Here is a 17953-nt window from a genome sequence, read left to right on the forward strand (position 1 = left end):
GTAAGAACTACTTCTAGTGTAGATGTCTACATAACATTTACGCATAATAATGTTGGTGCATATTCATTATTCTTTTCTTCTTTCTGCTCCACATGGACAAGAAATCAAGCAAATCTCGTTACCTTTTTTCTCTTTCCAAAGATGGTTTGTGTTTCATTTGACATAGTAGCTACTGTTTCGCTATTGCCTGCCTTGTTTTGATTTCACAGACTGTGGAGGGTATTTTCTGGTGTTTTAACTTTATTTCAGGTGATGATTTGTTAAAATCTGACCTTTTCCTTTCATTGCTTGCTCTTCTTCATTTCCAATGTGATGTTAGAAAAACATTTTACTGTATAGAAAAGGAATTGGATTTAATTAGTTATCTGCTTGGATCCTCCAGTTACCAGCTGAATGTAATCATATTTGTAGCTTTTGTCTTTTACTGGGGGAAGGAGTGAAACAGTTGTGCTTCTGGGAGACAATGTGCATGCTACAAAAATATTTACAGCATTCGTTGCAATATTTATCCTATGGCTGAAAGACTGTCTAAGCTCGTTAGTGCAAGAATTTGATAGATACATTCAAATACAACTGGGGACCAGTAGGGAGAAAAAGGACTGCCTCTTGCTTTGTCTTTTTTGGGGGCTGGAAGTTTATGATGTTTATGATCAACTGTGGCAAGTGTATGTATTTCCTCTCTGCCTCTGGATTCTTCTTGACATCTGCAGTGAATGTTGATTATACGCTTTATGCAATGCTCATTACTGTAATGAATGCAAACTTCATCACTATAAATTAGCACATACACAGCTCGTATTTCCAATTCATTTTTCATCAAATCAAGAGTAATATCTCCTTTTTCGAGATGTAGCACAAAATGTTCTCATGAGAACTCAGACTGTGAGTAAAGAACTGAAACCATAAAGAATACTGATTGCTCTCTAGACAGGGATATTTCTTGCTGTGTTATCTAGGTAGCCCTTATACATCTTGAGCTGCCTAGTCCATCTGCTTGAGAAATTTAAGGGAGATAGGAGGTGGGCAGATTTGGAGAAGGAGCTGAGGTTCTAGGTCCCCACACAAACAGCATGCTGTGTTTACTAAATAAAAGATATGCAGGATCCATGAAAGATGGTAGCCTCTTTGTCTTCTACTTCCAGTTATGTTTTTATTGTAAACGTTGACTTCACAATCATTGATAGCAGCTACATCTAACTCAGACCTTGATGACGTGACTTCACCAGAACACTGCTCTAGAAATCAGTCCTACCTGAAGAACCTCACTGCATTACAGCAGTGTGCCAGGCAGCCTCAAAGAAAGCAGGGTTTGAACCCAATGACTTGAAATGAGAAAACATTAGGTGAGCACACATACCATCTAGAGGGATGTTGTTAGCAGATATAAACTGTTGAAAGTGATTTGATGAATAGTTAATGTGCTCCAAGCCTTACCTCTGGGCTACCTTCTCTTCATGGATACCCATTTTATTTCACATTTAGGTATTTTCACTTTGTGAATGATGAACCTAACAGGAGTGGCTAGCTGATGATGCAAGGGGGGAAGGGAGCTGATTCCAACCTTCAAGTTGGTGTAACCTGAATAAAATGATCTGTTTATAACACCTGTGTCTGTGCTAATGCAAATGGCAAAAAGCACCTGCTGAAATTGTGCACTGAGTTCAGCTGCAGTCAGTATTACCCAGCAGATTGTGCTTAAAGCTCTTTCCTTATATTTGTTGCAGCCTAACACAATATCTGATCTGAGCTGTGCATCAAGACTTTGCATTATACTTAGGTCTGAGTTAGGACTAATGAAATTTAAACCCAATCTATTTAAAATTAAATTGCCCCCCCCCTTTTTTTTTACTCTCAAAAATGAGGGATTGGTGGAACGTCCTTAAATTTTCAATAAGGGGGGTTTAAGAAAGCTTTTTTGGGGTGAAAGTGCTTGGCTGCAGAGCTAGCTGATACATTTTGGAGTCTCCTCAGGATGTTTTCAGTCTGTCATCCACAGGAACTTCTTGGCTGATAGAAGACTGGCTGTGGTCTAGATTAGGTCGTGATTCCTGTTGGTCAGTGATAAAATATGATGGATGTCTTGTCAGGTGCAAATCATCTAGCCTAGAGAAGCAGGTTTGGAAACCACCAGATGTCATTTTTGCCTTAGCTGATATATATATATATATATATATATACACACATACTTAAAGAATATTTTACAATATTCTTTAAATATTTAAAAAAGAAAATAAATAGCTCTTAGTGGCACAGCATGCTGTTTAGCTGTAGGCGGTGCAGCTCTAAGGGTGCTGGTGCTCTGGACCACCCCAGCCAGGTAGCTCCAACCTTCTCGAGGGAATAGCTGGTGGGAGCAGGTCTGCCCAGGCATTGTAAGGGAACTGCAGGACCTTTCCTAAAACCGGGAGTCTCCCTTGACATGGCTAGCTCCAACACTCCTGCCTAGGGACTGCTGTATTTTCACTTGTTTTGTTGTTGTTGTTTTAATTGATGTGGCCGTGACTCATGTGAGTAGATCCATATGTTTCACGTAATAAAACACATACATCTTCTGTCTCTTTGGTGACTCCTGGGCTGGTGATAGAGGCTGAATGAAGACATTAGTCAGACTTGAAAGAAAAATTAATTTTGCCTGCAGGTGTAGAATGAAAGCATAAATTTTGTGTATGTATTCTAACTATATAGCGGCATAATCTGCCAGAATTGCTAAATACATTCTTTTCTCATCTTTAAAAACCATGCAGCTGTATTGCTGTTTTCTATGAGGGCTGTCAGCCTCGCAATGAAGCTGTGCCACACCTCTGGGGGCCCTTGGGTGTGTCCTTGTCGTCGGAGGCTGCATGCAGGCAGCCCCAAGGTGGGTTTGGGTCCTGCCCAGCTATCTGGGGTGCAGTGTGAGCCGGCCCCCATTGCTTCCAGCTCTGGGAGGGTGTTTAGGGTGCTGTGAACACAGCGTGATTGCAGAGGGCCCGCAGTGTGCAGGGGCGATGCAGGCAGCCTGGGGGGCTGGAAGTGGCTGCGCCTGTCCAGCAGCGGCTGCCTTGGAGAGGAGGGCTGGCTTAGGGGATTGTTTGGGTTCTTTTTGCACTTAACTGTATTTTCCTGCTTTTCTCATCAGTCTGCATTTGGGGGGATGAACTTTATTTTAGGTTTTCATTCCTTCAAATCATCAATACAGTTATTAAAATTTCATCTTAATTGCCTCCCTACCCCCCCCCCCGAAACACAAATTTATTTGGGTTCCCAGGTCCCTGAGAGATACATTTTTGTGGCTCTAGGGATATTCTACATATTTTATTATTTATTTTAGTATTTCTTTTTCTCTGGAGTTTAGAAAAGTATAAGAGGTTCCACAGAAACATTTGTTGCCACTAAAAATTCATCCTGAGGTAGATGGCTATTGCATTTGTTCTTCCTATTAGCTGTGTCCTGGCACCAGAACTCAGCTGTGGTTGGATTCCTGATGCCTTTGGTTAAAACCTTGGCTTCTTTACATATATTTTATGTATCTCACTTTGGTTTTATATGTAGTTGAGCTTTCATCTCCCAAGTCTCTGCTGCCTCATATGTAATCTAGTGGTAGAAACGATGTGGAGTCCTTTGGTGCTCAGGAAGGGCTAATTTTGCATTCAGATGCTCCTTCTCCTTTTGTGCCTCACTTCTGTCTGTGTTTCAGCGCGAGACTGTGAGGCTGGCACGTGCCTTCCTTCCTTGCTGAGGCACAGGCTGGGCCCCGGAAGAGGTGCAGACCCTGGCAGGGCTGCCAGGAGGCCTGTGCTGGGCTGTGTCCGGCCAGGGATGGGAATAACTGTGTCCAAAGGCTGCCGTTGTTGTCAGATGCAGGTGTATACAGTGAGGTGTACCATTGAGCCAGCAGTCTGCCTGATTGTCTGGGTGCTGTGTGAGGCCGGGCCTGTGCCATGGTTCTCTGGGGCAGCAGCAGTGCTCACGGCCCCAAGGGAGGATGTGGGCACTGCCACAGTCACAGTGACAGGCCCCACAGCAAGCCCACAAGTAAACTGGTGACTCTGGGGAGCTGGCTTCTCCGTCTGCCGGGCAGGAAGCGTGGAGGTGGCGCTGCAAGGCTGTGTGAGCCCAGCAGGCGTTTTCCGGCCTGTGACAGGGGTGACGTTGGCTGCTGCTGCTGCACAGGGGGTTCCGCCACCCTCAGCTCTGTGCCAGCCTGCACTGCTCTCTGCTGAGGAAACCTTCCTCTGTTCTTCTGTCTGTGCACTTGTCATAGATCCTGCTCATAGACTAAAGAGCAACATTCTTCAGCAACATACAGGCCTATGGAAGTTTCTGTGGCAAATGCTAATTAATCCATTCCTAAAGGAACAGTAAGTGTAAAGTAGAGGTGATTACTCAGCTGAGAAAGTGTAAATTAAGTACTGTTACCAAGGGAAGGGATGAGATTTATGGAGACTATTGTCTTCATACAGTCTCTTTCCAAACATTGATCTTATCCTGTCATTTACTGCAAGAGCAACAAACAGAGGGAGTTTTAATTTCTCTATTTCCTCATCCTAAAAATGCCCTGAACAAGGGAGGGTTGAATAAAACATCTTTAAAGATCTTACTGTCAAAGTTTATTATTATTTTCCTACTCGTTTCCATTTCCCTATGCACTGCCAGTAGAGTGCTGTTTCTTGGATAAATGTAACTCAGGTAGCAAACAGCCTCATTGTGAATGTTTTATGATTTGCATTCTGGTTTTGGCAGGCCAAATAGCAATTTGTGTCTAGCTAGAACCATTGTGTTTCAGAATAGAGGTATTTTTCCACTTAAAAAAATCACCAGTTCTGGATGAGTTTATCATGGTCATTTTTAGAGATAAGGATAATTGCTCTCCAACTGAAGTAAATTGCACCAAGTAAATATTTGTGAGATGAGATCAGTGGATTGGAAAATAGCATTCATTGCATGGGAATCCTGATCAGGTAGGAGGTACTGGGAGGCTCTTGTGTAACTCCTCAGGATGTAGCTGTGATTTCAGCCATCTCATCTACTACATGCTTGCTGAGGTGCTGAGGCTGATGAAGAAAGATGTCTTTTACTTTCCTAACTAAGGACAGATGAGGAAAAAGAGATCCATGAAGCAGGCCTGCAGTGAGAGTTTCTGAGACTTCCCCTGAGCACACCAACACTTTGTCCTTCCTACCACTGCTGTAAAATGCACCAGAGGTGGGAGAATGCTGTGGATGGAGCTTTGGAAACATGAAGTCTAATTTCTGTTTTTTTGGCATTAGGTAAAGTGTTCTTTCATGTTTACTTGAACTACCTCAAGCTTAATCGTGTATTGTATGCTCAGTCCCAGTTCTTTCTGCAATAGGAAGAAATAAGCTTTGAGCCCTGAAACTAGGATAACTGAAGAATAAAAATAAACCTCGGGAGAGCGGGGTGAGGGGAGAAAAAGTCTCTGGGCCAGTAAGTATGAATCAGCATGAACTACAGCCCTGGGTGGCAGTGTTCAGTTGTCTCTTTGGTAGTCATAGTTTTGAGATGGTAAGATTATAGAGTAAGATAGCATGAATGGGGTATAAGGCAGAATGAGATACTTACAGAAAGAGGGCTGAAATACTGTAAAATAGAGGGGCATTTTAAGAGAAAACCACAAAATAGATCTAGCTGTTCTGCCAAAGATAGCATTCTTACCTTATTAAGTATCTGGATGCAGTTTAGTGGGAAAAAGAGAAAATCAGGAATTTCTTTCCCTAATAAAAAAATATCATGTATGTGGGGGCTTCTAGTGCCGCTTTGCCCCTTCCCTCACTTATGTTGTTGGTGTGACCCCAGTGCCTGCGGCTGAGCGCTGCCACCTGCCCCTTGCCCAGCCCCGTGGGCCTGGTGGCAGCAGAGCCGTGAGCTGTGTGGGGACCGCGCGCAGCCCAGCCGGCAGGTTTGTGGAGGCCTCGCACCCCCACATTGTGCTCAGGCAGGGCACGGGGTCATGAAACATGGCTGGGGCTGCCTCACTGCCTGCGAGGTTTTAAGGAAACCCGTCCAAGGTGCAGTATTTACCACAGTTGTCTTTCCCTGTCCTTTCCTTTTATTTGTCTTCCTTCCTGTATCTAACAGCACAAGTAGGCCTGGATAGCCCTGCCTGTGAGAGCAGGATGAAGGGAACTACTTGTGCTGGGTTGAGGCCCCTTTGGCACTTTGCATTTTAATGAGACCAGTAATTTCAAGTGTGTGTGCGCTAAACACTGCTTGTGGCATGAGCCTGTGAATGCAGGGTGCAAGGGTAAACCAAGCTCTGCCCCAGCGACATAAAGGAGTGCATTCAGCCTAATTGTTTGCAGACTCTGAAATAAGCAGTAGTCAAAGGTATCAAATCTCCAGGCTCTGGACTGCCAGATGTGGCCTGGGTTTTTCCAAAGCTCCTGCTTTCAGTGGATGCAACATTAGGCCCATATGAAGTGCTTTGAGTAGTCCCTGTTAAGAAATTTGAACATGGATCTGGAGGGCTGATCTAGCCTGCCAGCCCAGGCTTGTAGGCAGCAGCTCAGTTTTGAGTATCCAGACTTGCCCTGCTCAGGGACATACTTTTTGGGTCAGTGTTAATTTTTTGTGTGTGTGTGTGCTTGTGCCTAGATGATCTCTCTAGACAAGTTTCTGCATGACTGCTGCCTGCTTGTTTGTGTTTTGGGAACTGCTACAGGCCAAGCCACTGCTAGCTTTCCAGCTGGCCAGGCTTCAGTGTGCTTCTCAAAGTCTGGTGCATTACTCTTTGTTCTTGTTGTCTTGTTTTTGCAAGAATTCCCCTAGTGAGCTCGAGCCCAAGCCCTCATCACCTTGTTCATTCATCGTGTAATGTCCCCGAGTCTCCTTGTCGAAGTGGAGTACTAACCAAAGGACGTGAGCTCCTGGAAAACAGCACTTGTGTGCGGCAGGCTTTTATGGTCTTTTATAGTGCAGGAGCTCATGATCTTTAGAGAAAATAGTTTAGAGAATTTTTTTCTTAAAGATGTGAAGACCTGTGAAGTGGTGAAAGCATGACCATTGTATGCAGAATACAAAAGTTCTGCTCCATGCTTTGCTAAATACTTTGTTGTAGTCAGATGTACGCAAATTTTTAAGAACCTAAGCAACTTACAGAAATGCTCAGGGCACAAGTTTTTTCTTTTTAAACCCCAGTACCTGCCAATCTAGAAACTAGAGATGTTTGCGAAGGTGGTTTTCTGTCTTCTTGTGTTATTCATAAAATGAAGATAGCAGCTTCTCACTTTGGTGTGATCTTATGAATAAGGATGTGAATTACTATGGATGATGGCTGGCAGGTGTGATGTGCAGTACAAGGTGGGACAAACATGCATGTTCCTTCAGATCTTGCTAGTCTTGCCTTCATTAGATACACCCTGAAGAGCAGGATCTATTTCTCAGCATCTGGTGCAATGATGTGGTGTACTCAGATTTTTCATCCACTGATAGCGCATCTTCTACACCAAGTTGTTTTCCCTGCAGCACAAGTGCTGTTATTCATTCAGTTGGCTGGAGAATTCATTTTATAAGGAAATGCATTGTGGTAAGTGTTGGCACCAAGGGGAGTGTCAGAGTGTTTCAAGAAAAAGTGAAACAGGATGAAGCTTTCGCACCCAGCTGGGGAGTGTACGTCCGCACTACTGGCACAAGCACAAAAGGCAGTGTTTGCGTGCGACAGGTCTTCCACAACGATAGTGGACACAGTCAGGGGTTTTCAGACATGAAAACTTCATGGGATTTAGGTACAAAGACAGTTTAATTCCCGTATGTTGAAATAACGAATCCAACTGGGGTTGGGCATCTATCCTATGATGACATGTAGTAACCTAACCTAAAAATCCTTAGGCATCAAAATATTTTTGAAAACCCATGCTGTGTACCTATTTTATAGGGCTAAACATCATCCATCTTTTGTGATGTTAGTTTCATACGTGTTTTGAAGAACATTTGATCTCAATTCTGAAATTAAAACATGGTGGAGACAAACTATGGAAGTAAGATGGGGGTCTTCTTATATAAATTAATTAAGCACTTGAAAAGACAAGGTTGTTGGGCTCACCAGGTTTCTCAGAGGAGTGATGTTTGTTGTTTATTTATAGTACGTACCTGAGAGTATTTTCTGTATGCATGTTTCATACTTCTTAAGAAAACAGAATTTAAATGAGACTTCTTTGCAGTAGTGTTTGGAGTGTTATAATCGATCACTGAGGAATTAAAAATGACACTGAGTATAGCTCCCTGTTAGAGAAGCAAATAGAAGTAGTTAGTAATTTCTGATCCAGATTTTTTGAGACAATAACCTTTTGAACAGTTTCAAATATGTAAGCCAAATAAATGTAGCTTTCTAGCATATGCTTACTCATGAAAGGATTTGTAATTTCATTACCCTGGGCCTCACAGCAAGCAATATCTCTTACCTCTCAGGGATTCTTAGGTAACAAGCCAGCAGTAATTGGAATTTTATAAAGATCTCCTTATGTGTGAGCAGGTTTTATGTTTTATTGACTATTCCCAGTCTATCCATGCTATGCCTGAGATGACCAATTCTCTTCCAAAGTCACCAAAAATCCTAAAACACCAGCCCAAAGAACTGGTGTTGTTGACACCAAGCCAAAGTCTGAGTGAGGGACGGGGCAGGGAGTAATTGGGCCATGGTTAGGCTCAGCAAACCTCCACTGCACTTGCCCCCTTTGCTGCCTTTGCCTGGGGGGCCAGGGAGCTCCCACTTGGGCCACTTGTGTTTGCTGTGCCGTTATGTGCCTGTGACTCCGACAAGCACATTGCAGCGAACGCATTTGCAAGCAGTGACATTAGAGAGCCTTTGGGTCTGCAATTGTTCACTGCCTGGTGGAATGACTGGGTTTTACTCCATCACTGGGACCCGCTGATGATGATGGAGTGCCTAATTAAGTGGTAGACAGTTGCTAACACGGGTGCTCTGGGGCATTACAGGGAGGCAGCTGCCTGATGCAGGCAGCTCGGGGACCAAGGGCTCTCAGGCTCACGGGGGTGTGCGGGTGGCGTGCCGAGCTGTCTTGCCTGCCCCTTGGCAGCCTGGTCATGCTGGGCACAGTTCTGACTGAGACTTATTCAACCCCTTTATACACCAAAAAAGGAGCGATTTAGAAAAAACGTGAACCAATAATTCCTTCTCCCTCCTTGCTATTGAGTGCTTGCTGTTTTGTGAGCCATAGGGATGCCGATTGTATTCACAAGTGCTCAGAGGTATTTGATTGTAGTTTTGAATTACCGAGTACTAAAATAAATGTTTATGGCTCCAACAACTCTGGGTTTAAAACCTATTAACAGTATAAACAGTTGCAAGAAAGGGGAGGACTTGCTTCAGTAACTTTTAAAAGATGTTATGAAAGTTGATGCTCTTGCGAACTGTTGCTCTGTGCGTGTATAATATAATCTTAAAAATAAAGAAAATAATCACATGAAACCTTGTAGCCTTTACTGTTACCAGTCATGTGCAAGTTATTGCTTACACCTCCGGTGACCTCTGCTGTGCAAGAAATAGGTTTGTATACAGTGTTAAACGCCTTTCCACTAAGGTAGTTGGTGAATATGTCTCAAGGGTACATAAGGTATGTGTTTAGGATGAGCTTTATTCTGTATGAGGTTGCTATGTAAAAATTTTATTTCAAAAAGAAGAATTTGCATCTTCTCCCTTGTGTTACCTTCCCTGCTCGTCTTGGCTGACACAGAACACTGTAAGGGATTTACCCCCTCCACCTGTGCTGCCTGTCACCTCCTTCCCTTCCCGTAGTCTTGGAGGAGCCAACGTTTGTGGTGGCTTTGCAGTTTAAGGAAATGTGTCCTTTCACCTTGGTTCAGCACTCTGGGGCATGCTGACAGCTGCAGGTTGGAGGAGGAGAGGCACCCCTGACTGCTGCATAGTCCAAGAAATTTAAAGCAGTTTACCCAATATATCCCAGTCTTAGTACATCACAAAGATGCTTTTAGTGGGGTTTTTTTTGTTTTTTTTTTTTTTGAGTAAGAAGCTCAGTAACAGTCTGAGGTCTACGGTCTGACATTGAGCTGTAATAGCATTCACCTTCTCCATATATTCACTGTGAGCAACAACTTCAGCTGTGTTTGGAGCAGAGGAGCTGGAGTCTGACTGGAACTGGCTCATACACAGGGAACAGAATTGAGAAGAAAATGAATGAGTTCTTGCAAAAAGAACATCTGGGTGTACTTCAGTTTCCTTTTCTTCTTACCTCTCACTATTTGTATGTTACCTTCTGTTTGACTTTTAAAATATATTGTTACTTACTGGAATCATTTTCTGAGCACAAGTTAAATTGATTAACATTATAGGGTTATACATCTTGTATGAAGTGAAATATCAGTTTCTGATTGAGGCACCCCTAAAGGGTCTTAGGAAACAATTTTATTTTGCTGCCAGTAGTTTGTAACAGAATTTGTTGTACTTAATACCAACTACTGTGAGATGATAGCACATGACACATGCAAAAGAGATTCCAGACACGCAAACGTCACTTCAGTTGGGAATAGAATTTCCTGAAAAGCAAAAACTGAAAAGAAGAGCATGACATCTTCTCCAGCAAGCTTGGTGGCAAAAATGGGTGGCCTATGGAGCCTGATACAGATGTTGGTTGGGGAGGACAGATTTTCTAGAAGACTCCTGTTCAGGCTTGTCTTGTTTGTCATTAAAAAAATGAAGTTCATCACTGAAAATGTGTCTTTTTAATCAAATGGTGATTACGATATAAAACAGACAATTCTTACAAGTTTTTCCATAAGGTTTAGGTGCTGTTTTGTATTGAAAAGCAGAATGAGAATGAGAAACGTTGTGTTTGTTTAATGAAGTTTAGTCATCTTTTTTTTTTTTTTTTTTTTTAGTAACGATTCTGAGAAATTACTAGAAAGAGGACTTTCAGATAAGAGCATTTAGTCGATGCATTTTGTGTTTGGTGGCATGGAAAGCCTTACACCCGCTGAGCAGCTCTGCCAAATGCTTGAGTAACTACCAAGTTGATGGCTATTTCTCTCCAGTGCTCGAGCAGGAATTGCAAGTCTACAGATACCTCTATAAAACTTCTTGTTTATGGCCTATAAGCTGTTGAAGATTAGTATATTTTTCCCTCTTTTCCAAGAATTTTTCCTCTGCAATTTGCATTAATTTTCCTTGTGTTGGAATTGCCTTGCATGAAACTAGTAATTTTCATTTCCAAATTCAAAACTACAGCATTCTAGCCAAACGATTTTGTAAGATATTTACTCTGAGTAACTGTTTTTATTGAAGATAACATACACTTAAGTAATGTCTCGTGTGTTAATGATAAAAACTTGTACTTTTACTGGTTCTGAATCAAAGCTGATAAGCATTGTCTTAACTCATGGCATTGAAATCAAAAGAGAAGTATAGTAAACATCAGTGGTGTCTGAGTTTTACATTAGAAGGTTACATAAATGTTTAATTTCAATCAGCTTGGATTGAATGCAGTCACAAGCAAGTTCCATTTCTGTGTGTATCTTTTAGTGAGATTGGCTATAAATGCATAGACTTTTCAAAACACAGGTCTTGTAAGTTTGCATTGTTGCATTAAACTAATGAATGTGCTTTAAATATGTTCATGAAACATAGACTTTTGCCTTTCCCAGCGTTTGGCCCCGGGCAGCAATGATCTCACTGTTGCACGTGTTCCTTCCCCTTTGTGGTCATCCCCAGGGATGACAGGAGCCGGTTTGTACTGTGGCATGCCCAAAAATCCATCGCAGGACAGGCAGAGACTCTCACTACCTTGGTTTTAGGTGAAAGCTAACCGCTCTGGGTGAAAAAGAGTTACACTGTTGGTTTCCTTATTGTTCTTGATGGATTTAACCAAGCAGTTTGAGTGAACAGAAACTTTTGGAGTCAACCAGTACTTACATTCACCTCTCAGTGTGAATAAATTGGTATCCTGAAAAATTCTGGTACATGGCAAGGGAAGCCAGTTTAGGTTTACTATTTATTCTCTCACTTGTATACTAAGATTAAATGAGTTATACACTTCAGTGCTGAAACGAATCTTCCTTTAACCTTCAGTCCTGAATCCCTGTTCTCTCTTTGGTGAGTGCTGACCTTGCAGCGTGCCCAAACGGCCTGGCAGAGCAAGCAGCTCATCTGTGAGGTAATGGCAGTGATCTCAAAGGTGGGATGCTTCACCAGCACTGTTGTTTGCACTCCTACAGATTGTGGGATCTGACCTTTATTAGGTCTTGAAACCTGACCCAGATATTTCAGAGAGTTTACTCACTATTATTCAGCTTCTAAATGGAGTCAGTAACATTTGTTGAAATAAGACTTTGAAGATCGAATCCTGTCCTGTCAATTGTGATATTAGCCCCATTAGTTCCAGTAAGCTATACACTCGTTTTAGGCATATTACTTCCTCCTATATTACTGTAAAATAGTAAAGGGTGACCGTTAACCATTAGAAATCCTAGAAATAAAAAGCTATCTTTAAAGAAGAACTCCTTATGTTCTACAGTGTATGTTGATGAAGTGAGTTGGTCTCACTTCACAAGGTTTTCCTTGCAGAAAAAAAAAAAGCTTGTTTCTGTCTATTTTCCTGTCAGACTCAAATTCCTCTACCAGATTTTACAGTTAATTTACAGTAAGCAAATACCTCGTAAAACATATGATCACTATACAAATATATTATTATAACCATTTGTCTTCTTGTTTGTAAATTCCACCACTTGAATGTCTGGGTAATGGATGTTTATGGGGATGCCGTTGATAGTGCCGACTGAGCACATGGCGCAACGTGGCACTGACGGTCATGAATGAGCCCCTCTTCCTGTGACAGGCATGAAGGGCTCAGTGCCTTCCAGTCCAGCATTACAAGCCAAGCTGTGTTCCTTTAGTAAAAAAAAGAACTGGTATTGATTGATGAATATGCTTCTCCCATTCCTGCCAGTACAACAGAACTGATGTTCACACTTCTGTGTTTTGAATCTCATGTAGAAAAGTCCAAACTCCCCCAGAGTTGATCATGCGCCTGACCACAAGCGTATGGATTGAGGTCAGTTTTTCAGATGACTGTAGCTCTACTTTTTCAAATAGTAGAGCGATACCCACCAATTATTCCACCACTCTGCAAGCCTAGTGTAATTGCGTTATCTCATAAATACGTTAGTCCTTGTGTATTGCCGTCATCCTAGGTCAGAATACTGTTGTTCAAGGAGCAAATCTTGCCTTACGTTAGTGCAATTGCAACGCAGGTAGGTCTTCATATGAATGAAGAAATCTTTACAACACTTTCATGTTTTATATTCTTTAATGCTGAGATACTAAAATATGTATATGCTGCAAGATGAAGGAATTAGTCCATATCCTGGAAGGCGAGAGGGTCACACTGCTGAAGTGGTGCTTGATTCTATTCTCAACGATGAACTAGAGAGGTTTTCTAAACCTATCTTGTTTGTTTTGGCTGACTGTTTGCTGCCACCTTGCTGAGATTTTCTTTTGCTGCTTGAATCTGCTCCAGACTTCAGAACCTGGAAACTACCAGAGCTGATGACAAATACGCAGTGAGTGTTGCTGCAGTGCAAAGAAAATACAATTTAGCAATGCTGTTAAGAGGACCGATATCTCTGTCATCGTAGCCATAGCACGCTCAGTACCATGGGGCTGTGTTGCCATTCTCCCAAGAATGGAAAGCGGGTTATCTGGTTTCATAACATGCCTCTCCTTCTCTGCTGCTCTGCTAGAGCTAGTGGTACAGAGCAGGATTGTTCAACAGTGCTTCACATGGGACCGAAAGGGTGAAGTTCAGGCTTTATCTATGCCCTATCTTGATCTAGTTCGAAGACTATATGCAGGCTCCTGCAGACCAGTTTTAGGGCTGCTCTGTGTGTACAGCTGGTGAGCAGTAAGGAGACAGCTGTACGTGCATGCATAGGTGTATGGGCTGAGCTAGAGTCTGAAATTTGAAGTTGGTGTTCATTACAAAATTACGGAGAGCATGCAGAATGAATGTGTAAATACAGCTAACACTGGTATATGGATTGTGCGTGCCTCTGTTGGGTGTCAAATGCCTTAAAAAAGTGCAAAGTAACTTCAAGCTGTGTGCTGGGGAGCTGTGATCAGACTGGAAAATGCCTTTGTCTTGGTTTCCTCCTGGTTTCTTATTCCTTGGTAGAAAGACTTGGTTTCTGACTTTGAAACTGCTGAGCATCTTTCAGCTACTTGTATATACATAACAAAACACAAACAAACAAACAAAAACCCTCTGTCAGGCACTAAAATACTTCCTAATGTGTTCTCTGAGTCAGTCTGTCAAGAATGGGGCATTTGGCTCTGCACCAGTGATGGCCACTGCCACCATCTACGTAACTGCAAAAAGGAGATTTATAAGCAGGAGTCTTTAACTGGCAAAATTACTCCACAGGTTTGCATGGTGCCACAGGAGTGTGCACAGGAATGTTTAGACTTGCTAGCTCAGTATAAAGACTTAAGATATAAAAAGATGGAAAATTTAATCATGTTCTTTGAAAGTGTAGTGTTGCAGAGATCCCCATAGGTTTGGCAGTTGGAGGTCCGCCGTACCATAAGGTATCCCTGTGGACACAGGAAGCCTTTGATTTGGTAACTGAGTTGAGCCCAAAGACTGAGAAAATCTTCAAAGTAATGTAAAGTAGCTCCTGGTTTGCAAAACCAACAACACATGGGGTTCTGCATTTCTAATTGCAGCTTGATAATGAGAGTGAATATGTAAACAGGCTTCACCTGGCTTCGCGTTTGGCTGTGACATTTCTCACAGCTCAGACTTGCCTGCATTTTTCTTCCGTAACTACCAGTCACGCAAACTGTTTAATTTGACAAATTTCTGCCTTTTGCAGCAAGTATTGTTCAGTACAAGGACACAGTGAAAATCCAGCATGTGGCAAAGTTGCTCGTCAAGCGTTGTGCCACACATGCTTGTAAAGGAGACGAATTAAAACCATCTTGTACTCCAGCATAGGCATGTATGCCTTGGATGTCACCTACAAAATGAAGGGAGGCATGTCGGATCTTAAAATTTATTTCAGCTAATTTGATATTGGAGGTGATTTGTAAAGGTTTCATCCCCTGGAGTCATATAGCTGCCCAAAAATGTCACTGCTGCAAAGAGCACCTGAAGAGGAGTAAGGCAAATTTGGAGTGTGAAACACAAATTAAGGCATTTCTCTTGCTCAGACCCACGGAAATCACTGAAGAGAGAAAACAGACCATTGTTGAAATTTTTAGTACGGGAAGGTAAATCAGCTGACAGGTATGCCCCACTTTGTCACACGCTGTGAGCTGTTAGAGGAGTGGGTGATAGGGTGGGCTTGGTATTTTTTCTATTTCACTTTCAACCTGGAGGCGGCTAAATAGGAATGGTTTAAAATAGTACCAGTGTTGCCATGGATACTTGTCTAAATTGAAAATAGAGGTCTGGACCGAGCTTTCAGTCTGTCCGCCAAAGCAAAACTTGGACCTGAGTGATGAAACCTGAGTGGGTTTGAGGAGTCATGCCGAAGCTCGCGCTGCCGCGGTCGGTGATTCAGCCGCGCCGCAGAGGCAGAGGATGCGGGTGTGCTTGTCGTCACTGGGCGGCTCCGGCAGGGCTTCACGCAGGCCTGGAGACTCTGGGAAGGGAAAAAATCCTTCAAGCTTCATAAGTTTTCCTCTTTTATGTCCCAGGGGGTCCGTAAAGCTCGAAAAAATGCCACGGAGTGCTGCTTTCCTGGGACTGAGCTTGATTTTTATTTTGTAGATGTTACTGTGCAACAAAACAGGAGCAAATTTGAAGTAGTTCAGCTGGATAAAAGCATTCTATTAAGGTAAATTCAGTTTATTTGTCCCAGGAATGTGTTGCAAATGTGTGTCTAATTATAGATAAGGCCGCTAAACCTTTCATCTTCTTTCAGTGAAAAAGAATCTGCAAATAAAGTGGAAACATGAAAATGTTTTGGTGAGAGGAGATGAAGGTCTTTTCAAGGATTTGGCTATTGCAAATGAGTCCCAGTTAAGGGAATTGGAAATGCTTCACCCTATCCTTCTGCTTTGTGGGTGGCATTGGATGTATCAGGACAATTTCAGTTGACACTGGGAATCTTTTTACTTTGAGATAAAAATCTGTGGTTCTGCCTTTGGAGATTCCTGTTTTCATCTGTTCATTTTTACAGGGGAGGGCAAATCAGTACTGGTCTGACGAAGACGATGGAGATGGACAGAATACATCAGTTGAGCCTGGCCTGAAAAGTGCATACTTAGCATTGTGTCATGTTTCCTCTCCAATTTCTTGCTCAGTAGGTGGTAGAGAATTAGTGCTTAATTACTTGCAGGCTGCGGACAACAACCAACCCCCTTAAACTGTTTACATTTCTGGATAAGACTGGAGCTGAATGTTCTTTGTGGTTTGGTCTTTCTCAAACTCTATGGAAGACTTTATAGTGCTTGTTTATCTTTTATACCATATATTGGGATGAATGTTTGCTTCTACAGAGCTTTTATCTATCTATCTACAAAAAAAAACCCTCTCTTCCATGTCTATATCACACTGTATATGATAAATCCAATTTATAGTGTTCAGCTTCCCAGCCTGCGAAGAAGCACAGTGTGTTGTTTGTGAGGCTTGTGCAACTCTGGGAGATCATAACTGAGCTGAAAATCAGATCCAAGTCTTAAAGGTGGAGCTGGAGTTCTAGACTTGCTTGGATACAAGGAATTACATCTAGCAAACATCACTTGAATAAAACATTAATTTCCCATTAAACAACATTATGTTGCTGTGATAATTGTTCCTGTTTTGAGTGATCCTCATTTCCTGCATATCTCTGGTGACTCATCACAGCAGAGATCTTGTCCATTCTGCTTTGCAGATGCTCTCAAGCTGTCTATTTCTGATCTGACTCAGCTTCTTTATCATCAGAATCTTCTCTTGATGCTATTGTGCTGTGAAAATGTATGCCTTGCTGAGGACTTCATTCTCCCTCCAGTGTAAAAATGACTGGCAGTGCTAGCTACACTTTTAAATTTAAATCAAGTTTTAAGAAAGTTGTAGGTTAAAAATTCATATTTCATGTTGGTGTAAGTTAAAAATTCACAATTCATGTTTTCAGGTTGTCTCAGATCTTGAGTCTGCAGCTCAGAAGCTCAGATTGCAAAACTGTAAACTCTTTGAGTCCTTATCTCCATCTGTAATAGGAACAAAACTTTCTTCCTTCCAGATTTTCTGTGAGCAGTTGGCCAGTGTAATAAATTCCCAGAGTGATCTGTGCATCCTACTTCAATTCAACTGTACTCTGAAGGGTTAAAAGTGATGGGAGTGGGTCTGTATGGAGCCTGCATGTGTCAGCTATCACCTCTGTAACAAGGTCTGAGATTGTTACTGACGTTTATAGGGAAACAGAAAGTTTTGAGAAAGCTGACTGGTGGGCGAAGCACTGAGTAACAAAACCACAGGATTCAGAGAGGTCCTTGTTGACTACGTGGGTTTGAAGGCTGCACTACCCAGGTTTGTTACGTGCCTTTATGCGGGATGCACCAGTGTGGCTGCATCCAGAGCCCTTGGGGCGGAGGCACGGCTGCAGACAGGTCTCACTGACGTGGGCATTGCTAACGCGACGTGTTTGTCCGTGCTGGGTGTGCCGCACAACCTCTCACTTTGCTACCTCGGTTATGCACTCCGAATCAGTGCTCCGGTTGTACTCCCTGGAGTTACACTCCAAGATGACTCCTGGGGTATATATTTATGGGGTATGCGATACAAGATCTTTGGTTTTAATTGACTTTCCTATTCCTTATATTACTGGCAGTTATTTAAGCTTCTTAGATCATATTTGGGTAGAGGTTTTCTTTCCATACTGACAAAAGGTTCAAGTATTACAAGTTGCACACTGATAACAGCTTTCCCTCAATGAACGATGATAGAGAGAGGAGTTTTGGGATAGTGCCATGCTTCATACATGGCTTTAGATATATCTG

The 17953-nt window shown here is 42.4% G+C and overlaps 1 protein-coding gene and 1 long non-coding RNA gene across 8 annotated transcripts in view; both read left to right on the forward strand.

The window, feature by feature from the left end:
- The window catches only part of FBLN2 (fibulin 2), a 104874-nt gene that overhangs the window by 28985 nt on the left and 57936 nt on the right, over positions 1-17953 (forward strand). The gene's annotated exons all lie outside the window — the stretch shown is intronic.
- On the forward strand, positions 7-16766 carry LOC308200765. Its single transcript, XR_013955786.1, has 2 exons — positions 7-15807; positions 16153-16766. It is a non-coding gene; the product is annotated as an uncharacterized lncRNA (long non-coding RNA).

Source organism: Anser brachyrhynchus (assembly GCF_964034855.1).
Source record: "Anser brachyrhynchus genome assembly, chromosome: 10".
Lineage (NCBI taxonomy): Eukaryota > Metazoa > Chordata > Aves > Anseriformes > Anatidae > Anser > Anser brachyrhynchus.